This window comes from Lolium rigidum, chromosome 2, assembly GCF_022539505.1.
Source record: "Lolium rigidum isolate FL_2022 chromosome 2, APGP_CSIRO_Lrig_0.1, whole genome shotgun sequence".
Classification (NCBI taxonomy): Eukaryota; Viridiplantae; Streptophyta; class Magnoliopsida; order Poales; family Poaceae; genus Lolium; species Lolium rigidum.
Genome location: NC_061509.1, coordinates 195,336,150 through 195,349,523, shown reverse-complemented (window position 1 = coordinate 195,349,523; position 13,374 = coordinate 195,336,150). Strand labels below are relative to the sequence as shown.

At 44.4% G+C, this 13,374-nt stretch overlaps 1 long non-coding RNA gene across 1 annotated transcript; it reads right to left on the bottom strand.

The window, feature by feature from the left end:
- Positions 1-10,520: 10,520 nt before the first annotated feature.
- LOC124687917 lies at positions 10,521-12,132 on the bottom strand. Its single transcript, XR_006998351.1, has 5 exons — positions 11,824-12,132; positions 11,629-11,687; positions 11,497-11,551; positions 11,133-11,410; positions 10,521-10,928 (listed from the first exon to the last, which is right to left on the bottom strand). It is a non-coding gene; the product is annotated as an uncharacterized LOC124687917 (long non-coding RNA).
- Positions 12,133-13,374: the final 1,242 nt, after the last annotated feature.

Below are 13,374 nucleotides of genomic sequence, written 5' to 3'. Positions count from 1 at the left end.
GTAGTACTCGATGAAGGATCATGGCTCTATGAACTTTTTTCCATGCACATAGGGACTACATCGAGCGTTGTGTTGAAAAAAGAATTAGGAGTCATCACTAGCGGTGCAGGCCGAGCAGCAGAACGATCATGCATGTCCGCGTCGTGGACGGAGGGCGGCCGAGCAAGATACACAAGCAACTAGGTCCAATAAAAGCATGCAAGCCGTGCAAAAACGTGGGTGACGTAACTCGTAAGTTGACTGAGAATTAGCTTAATTCTCAATTAACTGAGCGTTAGTTGGACCCAACAAATAAACGCCATGCGTCATTCCTTAAAAATAACTTCTTAGACGCTATAGCTCAAAAAAGAAAACTAATACTGGTCGACATGAAATTAGATGCGAAACAAAAATGAAGGTCAAAGTCCATGTTCCCTTGGGATGTACTTATAAGTAGTACAGTATTTTCCTTATTGAAGGCTAAAGGAAAATAAGGATATCTTAACAAAATTTTGAAACATGCCGGGCGTTTAAACCCGTTTCTCTATCTCCCCAAGAAATTCACCTACTTCTATATATATACTACATAACAAAGTCCATGCCCTATAAGATATCATGCTATCTATATATATGGGTATACATGTGTTGGGATCTTCGAATCACTTCCTTTCGCACCGCAACGATTGCCATGGGCGACGGAAACAAAGCAGGCGATCCCAGATCGTCCAATGGCGGCAGCAGTGACGATGTTGGCGGTGGCAGCACAAACCCTCCTGATCTTGGCAACGCTGATCGGCTTGGGAGCATGGAGAGCATCGGGGACGGCGTCAGGGGAGGATTAAAGTCGCATGGCCTTGCCAATGGCTACACGAATTTGCACGACGGCAGCAGTGAAAGTGTATACCGTCATGGCTCTTCCAATGGCTACGCCAATTTGCACGGGATTGGTGATGGCGGCGGCGGCAGCAGCAGTGGATACCCGCATGGCCTCGCCAATGGTTACGAAAGCGGCGACGGATACTCGCACGGTTTCGTCAATGGATACCCCAATTTACACCAGATCGGCGGCAGCGGAAGCACGGTGCCGTTTAATCCTCATTACGGCAATCATGACATCACGCAGTTGAACGGCGGTGGAAGCAGATCCTTACACCAGCGTGCTCCTGGCAATCTCTCCAGTAACCTATACAACAACAATAGCTACGGCGGCGCAAGAGTTTGGCCGCAGCAAGCACCCATGACCAACTCGTATGCTGCTGTTCCGCGCTTCCTCCCCAACGGCAGCGGCAACGGAGTTATATCTCGCCCGCCGCAGAGGCCGGGTTCCCATGAGCTCGACGTCGCCGCGCTCATCAGTGACCGGCTGGGCTCCCTCACCATCGGCAACGGCTATGTCGGCCGCCGGAACAGTGCTGCCGAGCGGTATCGACAGGATCGGCGGATCGTCGGGAACACTATGCCTGCAAACGATCACGGCGTGTACGCCGGCAACCCGTATTGGCGTATGACTCTGGAGGGCGTAAGGGGCAGCGTGAGCCGCGTGGCCAGGGATCTCCAGGGGCGCCAGTTCCTATGCCGGCTGGTGAAGGAGCACCGGGAGGAGGCCGTGCACCACCTGTTCGACGAGGTCGCCGGCGACATTGTGAGGCTGATGGGGCACGGCGTCGGCGCCGGGTTCGTGGACGACATGTCGATGCTGTGGACGGACGAGCAGGTCACGCGCGTGATCCAGACCCTCGGCGCGTCGCCCCCCTCAGACGTCATGGCGGCCGCTAGGAACCAGTCCGGGTAACCACTTAATTACATGTTGATACGCACGGTGCGATTCTCTAGTAGAGTACAATTTTCCTTATTTCTTGCTCCAATTTGTGGTCGTTAGGTCGAACGTCCTCCAGAATTTGATTTCCAGAATATATGGGCGACTCGAAGAAATCGAGTGGTTCGTCCGTAGCCTCGCCAGCGTGGGGGGACTCAACCTGCTGGTGCTCATCAAGGACCAGGCCGGCAGCCGCGTGATCCAGAAATGCCTCGACACCTTCTCGCCGGAGCACAACCTGGTACGTGCGCATCCAAACCCTCTCTCGCCTTAGGTTAATACTTAATACGAACATAGTAGTTTCAAGCAACAAACCTCGATCTCGACATGTTTGCTTGCAGTTCGTGGTCTGGGTTGTCATGAACAGACCGCAGGAGGTGGCCTACAGCAAGCATGGCTGCCACACGATGAAGAGCTGCATCGACAATTCCATCGACGCCCGGACGAGGGACTACCTCGTCCTCGCGGTGTGCGCGGACGGGCTGGGTCTTGCCCAGAATCAGTTTGGGTAATGAAGCTAGTGAATTAAGCCATGCTGATTTGATTTTGACCTTGTATGTATATGTAATATCCATGGTGGTGGCAGGAACTACGTGGTGCAGCACGTGATCAGGGCCGTGCCGGGGGTACCTTGGGCGATGGAACTTCTGCACGCTGTTTTCCGGGGGAATTACCTGAGCCTGTCACGGCAGAAGGCCAGCAGCAACGTGGTGCAGGCCTGCCTCGTCTTCTTCCCCCAGGCCCTGAGCTATGAGATCGTGTGGGAGCTGCTCAGCTACGACAACTTCCAGGAGCTCATCCAAGATCCCTTTGCCAACTACGTCTTGCAGACCGTCGCCGCTACCACGCAGGTATACTAGTTATCTAGCACTCCTTCAGTCCCACGAAACATGTCGAAGATTTATCAAGATTTTTCTCTCTAGATACATTCAAATTTAGACAAATCTCAGATATGTTTAATGAGAGTTGAGACGAAAGGAGTATATATGTAATTCGCACATGTTAACTGCAAATCTACGGGCAATTGCAGGGTCCTTTGCTGCGGTTACTTCAAAACGCTGTCCGTCCATATAGGGACGAGCTACGCGACAGCATGCACGCCAGGAAGCTATTGGAGATGCTTTTCCCTTCCAGGAGGCAACGTTTTCACTGATATATTGCTGGATAGATTCAGAGCTGTGTTTGTGATGGATTCGGGCTTCACACCTTGCGCGCTCATGTTTGTGATAGAGATGTTAACGTTGTTGTGGGATCGATATATGCATCTTGGTGTGCACAGAGTTGGTCAGTAAGTAAGTAGTGTTGTTGGAATCATGCACTATGGAAATGTTGCATTCAAAGTGATTTAGGAATATTGGAGTTTGGTTGTTTTCGTCGTCTGCTGTATTAGTTGTTGTCGTCCTGGTACATGTATAAGACCAGGTGTCGTTTTGTTTTATCAGAGCATGGTCGTGTTATGGATTCAGTTCTTTTCAAAGGGTATGGAACGAATAATGAAGCCAGTGAACTTCTGAGAAGAAGATTTACTTTTATCAGGGATTTCCTATGTCCGTGTTTGTTTCAGTTTACTCTATTTGATGTACATTATTATTCAGTTAATTAGTAAAGTCAGATGGTTTGATATTCTTAATACAAGCGGGTTGCTTACCTTTTTGGTAAATGGCGCTTCAATAGTCAAAAACTCAAAATATTCAAAGCCTTACTCAACAAACCAAGATTTAAAAAAAACACAAAAGGAAAATACAAGAATAATATAAAATTATTATCCATGGGGGATAAAATTATCCCTCACCGCATCCTCCAAATGTGTAGAAGCAAATGACTACACCGGTAGATATGGCCTGCGTAAGAGAAGAATTCTTACCGTCAAAAACCATGTCATTCCGACATAAACAAAGCAACCCTATTACGGCAAGCGTTCCCACCCTAATAAGAATTCTAAAAATATGATCAATTACACCTAACCTGCATACAAGTTAGAAGCTACTTAGATGACTGATCATATAGAACGAGAAAACTTCAACTTGAATAGTAAGTTCTTAACAATCTCATCATGGTTACAAGAACCATATCTTATACTTCCGGGGTTATGCTTCGTAAAGATTACTCCTTTGCAAAGATACCATGCTAAAAATTTAATTTCGAGTGGTGCCTTCATTTACCAAATTTTCCTTGTATTTTCCACGGGCACTTCTTTATGAACCAGTGCTATGTACATAGAATCAATTGAGAATTTACCGTTCTCATGAACATTCCAGTGAAGCTTATTGGTCCCTTGCAGCAATTGGACTTTTGCCAACCACCCTATTAGGGGAATTCCCGACCACAAACATATGACCAATTAAATCTCATCTGGGCGTCATATATTTGGTGGAGATCACCAAAACCCTAGAAATTATCTCACTCTTGTGACGGGAAATGTTATATAGAGCCGGAAATTGTTCCCTGGGTGTAGTATAAGACCAGGTGTCGTTTTGTTTTATCAGAACATGATCGTGTTATGAATGAAGTTTATTCCAAAGGTTATGAAATAAATAATGAAGCCTGGGAACATCAGATATGGAAGAACTTTTAATTTTATCAAGGATTTCTTATGTCCTTGTTTGTTTCAGTTTACTCTATTTGATGTACCATATTACTCAGTTAATTAGTAAAGTCAGATGGTTTGATATTTTTATACAAACTAGTTGATTATCTTCTTATTTTTTTTGTAAATGTCGCTTTATTAGTCGAAACTCAAAATAATGGATCATGCCGATACAATTCAAAGGCTTACTCAACAAACCAAGATAAAAAAGAAAAACACAAAGGAGAAAATACAAGAACAAATGTAGAAAAATACTATCGATTCAGGATAAAATCCCTCGCCACATTCTCCAACACTGAAGACATCTCCATAAACAGGTTACGATTCTCCACTTGTTATAGAGACGATCATAAGTGGAGAAAATAACTACACCGGTAGATGACTTGCATAAGAGAAGAGTTCTGACTGCTATAAACCATGTCATTCCGACATGAGCAAAGGAACCTTATTCCGGCCATGTGAAGGACTGTGAAAAAAAGACGTTATAAAAAATAAAGTGCGTTTTCCACAAATATTTCAGATTGCACAATAAGATATGTACCAATGATACGTTCACATCACCCAATATGACATAATGTTTGCATAGAAGTTGCAGTCTATCTCAAGAAGCTCTTCATGTACATCAAGATCTAGAATACATCCGCTACTATCCAAAGAAGAACTGGGGTTGTTCAAATCTTTTCCATCTTCATTTGATACAGATGGTTTGTTCAATGGTAGAAGCTGGTCGAGCATGGCCTCACAGTCCTTCACAATGAGGTCAGTGGTGAAAAAATGATTAACCATCACATTTTGAATGAAAGGGAGACGGATAAGGGCCCCAGTTCTCTTGTCATAGTTCTTGAGAATCTTGACCAGTCCCGTATTGGAAAAAGGGAACATAAGCATCGTAGATAATGAAAAATAAAATGAATTAACGGGCTCCATAATAGCTTAGACAGAGTTAGAAACACGTGAGCATATGTAGCACAACAGTAGAAGGTTTTGACATATTTCAAATGGCATACAGATCACGTTCATCTGAAACCTATTTTCCTAAGAAAGGATTGTGGAGTTCTGCTTTTACAAAGTCTAGAATAATCATAGAGTATAGAATCAATGAACTTTTATCCCCAGCCAAATTTTAAAATAGATTAGGTAAAATCTGCAGGAAATGAGAAAAATATGAAAAAATACATTTGGTGTATAATGTATTTCTTTATTTCACTAACGAGCTGCACTTTTGAAACAACTCAACCATATGAAATTTGTAGTGCGTCGTCACTAGCAAAAATGATACCTAAGAGGAGCATGACAGGGAAAGTATTGTTGAAGGAAAGCTAACATTCTAGGATTTTGTAGCAAGTTCAGATGAAATAGTAACTAGACTAACATTACATAGGGTAAAATTTGGTTACTGCATAATTTCAAACAGCTAGAGAACACTAGAAATAGTTTCATGCTCATAGAAGCATATAAGCAGGCTAGCACCACAAGAAAAAATGGCAACAACCAAAAATGTGAAATATTCAGGCGAAGTATACAAGAAACATGCATCTGGCATCCAAACAAACTTCAAAATGGCAAAGATGTATATGTGTCACACTCACAATCAGCAAGTGAAAGTGAAGAGACTTCATTAGTTGAATACCTCAATCTAATCAGAAGTTTCAAGTCACTTTATTGAGAATTGGTGGACTGTCTCACAAAACAAATACTGGACAACCCGCTTGCGGAAAGGTCTCTTCAGTATGTCTTGCAACAAAATAGCACCACACAGCTACATTGGCTTGATGGTTCAAATCCACCCGCAGTTCATAATCCCCAGAACACATCTCAAGTAATATCGACTAAACTTTTTTTCGAAAATAAAACTAACTAAGATTTGTGCTTTGTAGTGTGCCATCATAAGATCTAGTCCAACTCAAACAATAGAGAATATGTTGCTTCCTGTTTTCAACTAGCTTTAGTGTTAACTAATTTGCACTATTAATCATGAAGAAAAAACATGCATTTCAAGCTGACCAAATATACGATGAATAAAATACCCCATACCTCATCCGGTGATTTGAAGGTATCATTGGTCAACTTGTTCAGTTTCCTAGGCTTGTAGGCCCTTTTCTCCTTCAATGGTTGTTCTTGTGACTTAGTTTCTTCTGCGGGTACCTTCTTCAATTTCAGAAGTAGATGAGTCGTAGCTGTCCGAAGATTCTCCCATTCCTACATAAAGATGCTAGTATTAGCTATTATGTATTCGACAACTCAGAAATCTGAGGGAAGTGATATAATTGATTTGATAATATATTTCCAAGCATGATATCAGAATGTACTCTGCGCAGCTTATAGGAAGAAACGGAGGAATGAGGTAGGCAGCATGAAATGATCGTCAGCCACCACTCCAGGAGTAAAGTAAACTGAAGGCGGCGCAACTACTACACCATTAATCATGTGAATAAACTGTGGCGTCTCCACCATGGCCTTTCCCCTGCTGCGCTCTGATTTCCAGGAACAAACGATGATGCGGACAGCGCCAGGAACGAACAAAGATGTGAAGCATGGCCCAGTTTATGGCTAAGCGCCCAGGTGTAGTGTGAAATGAACCCTTCAGTTGAGCATGTAATAATCTACAAAAGAGAGGTCTTCCAGCCATATCAGGGCAAAATAATACATGATCAGGCAATCAGCAAATCTGAACCGAAAATATATGGACATACCAGAACACGAACTATCTCACATGTGCAAGTAATCAATGTCAGTTCATGGAGGTTTGTTAGAATTTGAATTTGATCAGCTAGATATGGACACTATTATCCGATGTAAAAAAGAAAAACTGAGATAATGATACTAACTTTACAACTCTTACTCGCATGTGTACTAAATTTCAATACTAACACAATAGGCTTCACACGAACTAAAATCAGGTTAATCTGTGTCAGAAATTGGGATTTACAACTAGTAGAATTGATGGAACGACCTACAAATCGATAGCCCCTACTCGTCCCTGGATGCTGCATTTGCTATCCGAACCAGATGAAGAGCAGCAGCCAAAACAAAACTCGCATTGAAGCGATGGTACTAAGGCCGGCGGCGAACAGAGAAGGCTCTACTACACAAACGCAGAAGCAGCAACCTTTCCCCATGGACAATTCGACCTTCAAAGATGGGCCGTCGGGTCAGAGGTTGGGGATGCAGGGCGGGGTCCACAGGAAAAGGAAGGTACAGATGTTGGGATGCAGGGAAATGGAAGGAGCAGGGGAATCCATGGGAGGCGGCGTGGGATGGGGCTGGCATGGGCGCGTCGTTTGGGACGGGCCGCATGGCGGCAGTTGAGGATTCGGAGCAGGCGGTGCCGGCGGCTTCGGCGGTGGCGGTTAGGGATTGGAGCAGCGCGACGGCGGTTTGGGATTTGGAAGGGGGACGCCGCTCGGGTAGTTTTTCTCCGTGATATAAAGAGCCAGTTTCACGAACGAACACGGGAGAACTCACCTGGTCTATACATCTTCGGCCTGGACTGTACCCCAGAGAGGATGCGCGCGCATGAGCCGGCCCAGGCGGAACGTGCAACGACTCAGCTAGCCGAACTAGGTAAAAAAAATAAAGCCCGTCAGTGACATGCACTTATAAAAGCCCGTCACTGACGCTATTTTACCTTATCAGCCACTCTAAAAAAAACACTAGTGACAACCACTTTTACGAGCCTGTCATTAGTGCTTTATACTAGTGACAGACTTATATGAGCCCATCACTGGAATACTTACTAGTGACAGGCATAATTTTGTCCGTCACTAATCACCTGGAGGCTATAAGCCTTTTTGCAGTAGTGAAATCAATGATGGAAGTCGACTAGGGTTAGATGACTCGCACGTATGATGTAAAACCCTATAGGTCAAGTCATCATTCAAATAAGGATTGACAATGATCATGTAGAGGGAAAATCCATTCATCCTTGTAGCCGACATAGCCTCTGTAGCTTCCATCTACGCTGCTGGCAACACTGTAATCATATAGACATCAATATAATCAAGCACGAGTAGGTCTTTACCTCCACTGAGAGTGGCCGAACCTGGATACATTGTGTCATGCACCAATCTTGTCAAGATGTTTCAGTGTCGTCATTGTCAACCGCCTCTCGTATGCTACCTCTGTAGGATCGCTTCGTTATACCACGGCAGTTGGCGCTCACCGTGGGGCTGACAACGACATCTGTGATTGTATGCCTGGAGGGACTACTTCCGCTGGTCGGCAGCTAGATCACATCTGGCCTCTTGGTAAATTATTTAGTCCTTAATCTCACCAAACAAAAACCTGTCAGAACTGATGTTGTTTACCAGAAAAAAAACACATTTCTGTCCTTTTCATGCAAGAGGAAAAACACACACCGAGTTTTTACGGGATAAAAGCCCAGCGGGCCAAAGAGGTGACCTAGAAGGCTGACGAGGCATCGGGGAGGCCAAGTAGCGCGGCCTGATACCCTTGCCGCGCCATGTGTGCCCTCTGGGCCTCGAGGCAAATATGATGGCGTTTATATTTGTATTACATGATTACTCTCATCCATGCAACATCCAATTGATCACCTTATGCCTACTCATTTAGCCTCTTAACGTTACAAGTTCCTTCCGATGAAATTTGGAAATCTGCTGTTACTTTTTACTATTCTGCTTTACTCCTTTGATCCAGCAGCTGCATTCATCACTTGCTTTTGATAATACTGATACACATGTGTGTAACACCTCAATTTCTAAAGTTTTACTAGGAAGCAAAGGCGCGGCGGCACGCCGCGCCCGTGGTGATGTATTTGTTGTGTGTAATGCCAGTTTGAATGTTGCATCGACTTCAGTAGTTATATGTGAGATAAGGCGGACATATAAGAGAGGAGGTAGGAAGAGAGTAATCGAAGCCTTTATTCCATAAGTCGGCTCAACAATGATCACACCGGTTCCTTCTAACATCTAGTTGACTGACTTCCCTCAAAAAAATTCTAGTTGACTGACTGAGTCGTTGGTAGGGTGGGCCGTATTAGCTGCTCTGGTATGATATGACTTGCAAATTCTGTAGGTCTCCACTTTTTTTTTGTTGAGACTATGCCTGGCAAAAACGATATGTGAAGGGGAGATAGTAGACTGCAGAGAAGAAGGGTTAGAAGCTCTGCTCTATCGGGGTGCGCGGTGAGCCAGTGACGGAATCTTGTGCCAACCCAGATCCAATGCCTTGAAGCACAGAGGGTAGGCTAGCTCCAGAGTCCAGAGTAGAAGGGCAAATGGGCAATAGCCCTGATTTGTGAGCATGCACGGCGCTCCCGCTGGTCGAGATTGAACATCTTGACGTCGCCATAGTTCGTGGACGAAGATGTGGTGAGCGTTGGCAAGATCTTGGTTTTGCTGGCATATGGTGGTAAGGAATCGCTTGTGGTTGGTATTCAGCACTCTGGCGTCGCTGGTTATGTCAATGGGCTCATGGATGAAGAAGAGCAGCGCACGCAAAGCTGGTCTGCTGTAAACTGGTATGTTCCTCTCCCCTGAGCTAGTAGAAACAAACTTGACATATGCCAGCTAGTAGATACAAATTTCCTTTATATGTGCCAGCTGATTGTATGAATTAGCACTAAATTCCCTTTTTTGAACTGAAGAAAGTAACCGTGATTTTGTCAGCATCATTTTCAGCTTTATTGATATACTCAGTTTTATTCCATGTGTTCATGTGAATAGGCTAAAACTGGAAAAAGAAAGAGAAAAATAAAACTTACAGAAACCATGTTCTTTTAGCAAGGGTGGTGATAAGGAACACACTTAATAAGCATTCTAGATCTAGCAGCATGTCAACTATCCTGGAAACAGAACCTAAGCTGCTTGCAGTCTTGCAGACAACAAAATAGTAGTTAAATCATGTATGACTTCTTTTATATAAGCCAAGCGCCAATACAGTGTTTACTATCAGCGATACTCACCTGTACGGCTGTACCAAGTAAGAAAACTGTCAAGATAAACTGAGGTAAGACTCCATACTAATTAGAATGGAAGTTGGTAATGAGAATAATGAACTTTACATCAGAATATAAGATTATTAAGCTTTCATATATGGAAGTGTACTATACTATAATCAGTAAAAATAATTAAAAGAAATCTGAAGAGGAAATATTCAACTAACAATGAAGTGGCTTGAAAATGTGTATCAGTTGCCCAAAACAAATGGCTAGGTTTATGGCAAACATTGCAAATTAACTTTAGATAACATAATATTACTACTTTTTTTTACGAATTGGCATATTAGGATATACATCTGTTGACTGCGAGGAAAAGAAGTAATTACCGTGTAAGCTAGATTATAACTGAAGTTCATATCTTCACATTGCCACACGGCACAGATTAAAAGAAGAGCAGAAAATTCAACAAACAGGCTGCATGGCCCTACAAATCCATCATGGCCCTCGTCGGAACTTCAAGGCACATTTTTCTGAATGCTGACCCGTCCTCCAGAGTGAGCTATTGGACCAGCGACCCTGCAGCCAGGCATCCCCATCTATCTCCAGGAACTCCAAAAACAAAGGCAACTGAACATGCATTGGTTGGCCTGAAAGACGCACAACAATGAAACAAACCAAATCAGCAGGTTGTACACAATAGACACGGCCTGCTATCACGGGTGGAAGATGTTAACGCATTAATCCATGTGTCGGACGTTTTGCAACAGCTCTATTCACACAACACATGAACAGAGGGCCACAATAAGTACGAATAGAAAATTGAAAGTACAAAACCCACAAATCAGATGTACCATCAATCATAGGCGGCCGTGCTGTGCTGGCGGCTTGACTCGTTGCCTTTCTCAAGCTGCACGAACCTAGAGACTATGCAACAAAAGGCTCGACCAGAGGCGTTGCAGGAAAGTGGCACTCGTGCCTGAGGAGGCAGCAGAGGGTAGCATGTCTGCCGTCCCGGGACGCTGCAATTCATGTGTGGTATTTTGTCCAGGAAGTACATCCACAACAGGAAGCAGCAGCTGCACCACCGATAGCAAACGCAAGCTAGCGCTAGCAAGAACAATATTGGCATCTGAACGGGAAAGCATAAGAATTTAGACACTTTAAGAAAAACGTAGATGACTGGACTGAAAACAGCTACAGAATTAGTGTATGTACCAAATCCATTTGAAACTCTCTCCATTACCATACTTCTTAGCTGAATGTACTACATCTTAAACAGCAGGAAAAAATGTCAGAGCCAACATCTTCAAATTCTTTAAATGAGATCACACCATACTTTGTAGTTACCTGAGAGCTGAAAAGCCACACATTAGAAACTCTCGATCCATGAACATAACTCTTAGAACCTGCAGGAGCAACAACATAAAGAAGAAACACTACATCAGTTTTGGATTAGCTTAATTTATCATAAAAAGAAATGGGTGAATAATTATTCTAATCAACTTTTACAGGGCTTCTAGCAAGAGAAACGGCCAGCCTAACCTCCGCAGCCCGTAGCGCCAAATCATTCGGCGACCAACAACGACGGTTGGGATAGGCACGATAGACAGGCCGGGAGGGGCAACGGAAGAGGAACTGGAGGCCACCTTGCCTCGATCGGTGGGCCGCCCACCACTACTTCTCGCTGGAGCCAAACATCGGGGTGGAGCTCGATCTCCTCGAAAACGCCTGCAGTATGTAGGAACTATGGCGGCTAGGCACGACCACACGACCAGCACTTCAATCCGGCCACTCGGCCTGGAAACACGCGGAAGAGGCATCCAAGCCGGCATGGGACGTCAGCCGCAATAGTGCTTGCGACGGCCGGCCGGCGACACGCCAACGAACCTGCAGCGGCGCGGTGAACCAGATCGGGCGTGGTAGGAATAGGCGGCAACGGTGGCCAGAGGAAAGGCGGGCGCCAGTTTAGGGGAGGATGATGGCAGCGGCAATGAAGATGAAGCCAACAAAAAAGGGAAGACGAAGGAGTTGGGGGCAAAGTGGATCTGCTCCTTCGTTCAGTCGTGGGGAAACCGGAAACGGCACCTCCTTGGCCGAAACTGCCAGAGAACCTAACGTGGCAACATGCTACGATCAAGTTGGCCTGTTGGAGTAAATAAAAACTGAAACACCTCACGTAATGTGTTTACATAATGCCCAATCACCTAGAAACCGGGATCTCACATGCATCAAATCCACAGCTACCGGTTGCCGGTCACCTACCCACCCAAAAATTAAGGAGAAAGCAAATCGAACGGTACAAATACTGAACGGCAAGGCAAATGGATAGCGTACGTGGCGCACAACGAATGGATGAAAACGATGGAAATTACCTCATGAACAGTACCTAAACAACGGACAGAGTAAGAAATCAGCTGGCTTTTATATAGTGTATAATAATTGGTATTTTCATGTTCCTGTTGAGTCGAACTATAAATTTGTGTAGTACTTCTCACCAAAGATTTCAATGATCTTCTAAACCTTTAGATATCAGTAACATGTTTGCCAACACCACTATACCCTCCTCCTATCACTCGGTGCCAGAGCCGGTGTCGCTGCACCTTGTATCTGTGGATACCGACATAGGCATCCCGCATCAGGTGATGATACATAGAGTTTGCCAGAGCCCGAGCTGGAGCCAGGGCTATTTGTTAAGGGGGCATGACGAGAACTGCACTTTCCCAACACGCTTCACCGAACTTTCTGCAACCGCGTGTCTAGTGGTAAGGATCTAGTGCCAACTTCCTAAGCATGATATTCAACATATCTGTTGGAGATATGCCCGGGAGGCAATAATAAATTAGTTATTGTTATGTCTTAGTGTTCATGATAAATGTTTACACCCCATGCTATAATTGTATTAACCGGAAACATTAATACATGTGTGTTGTGTAAACAACCAGAGTCCCTAGTAAGCCTCTCGTAAAACTAGCTTGTTGATTAATAGATGATCATGGTTTCCGATCATGAACATTAGATGTTGTTAATAACAAGGTTATGTCATTGGGTGAATGATATAATGGACATACACCCAAATAAGCGTAGCATAAGATC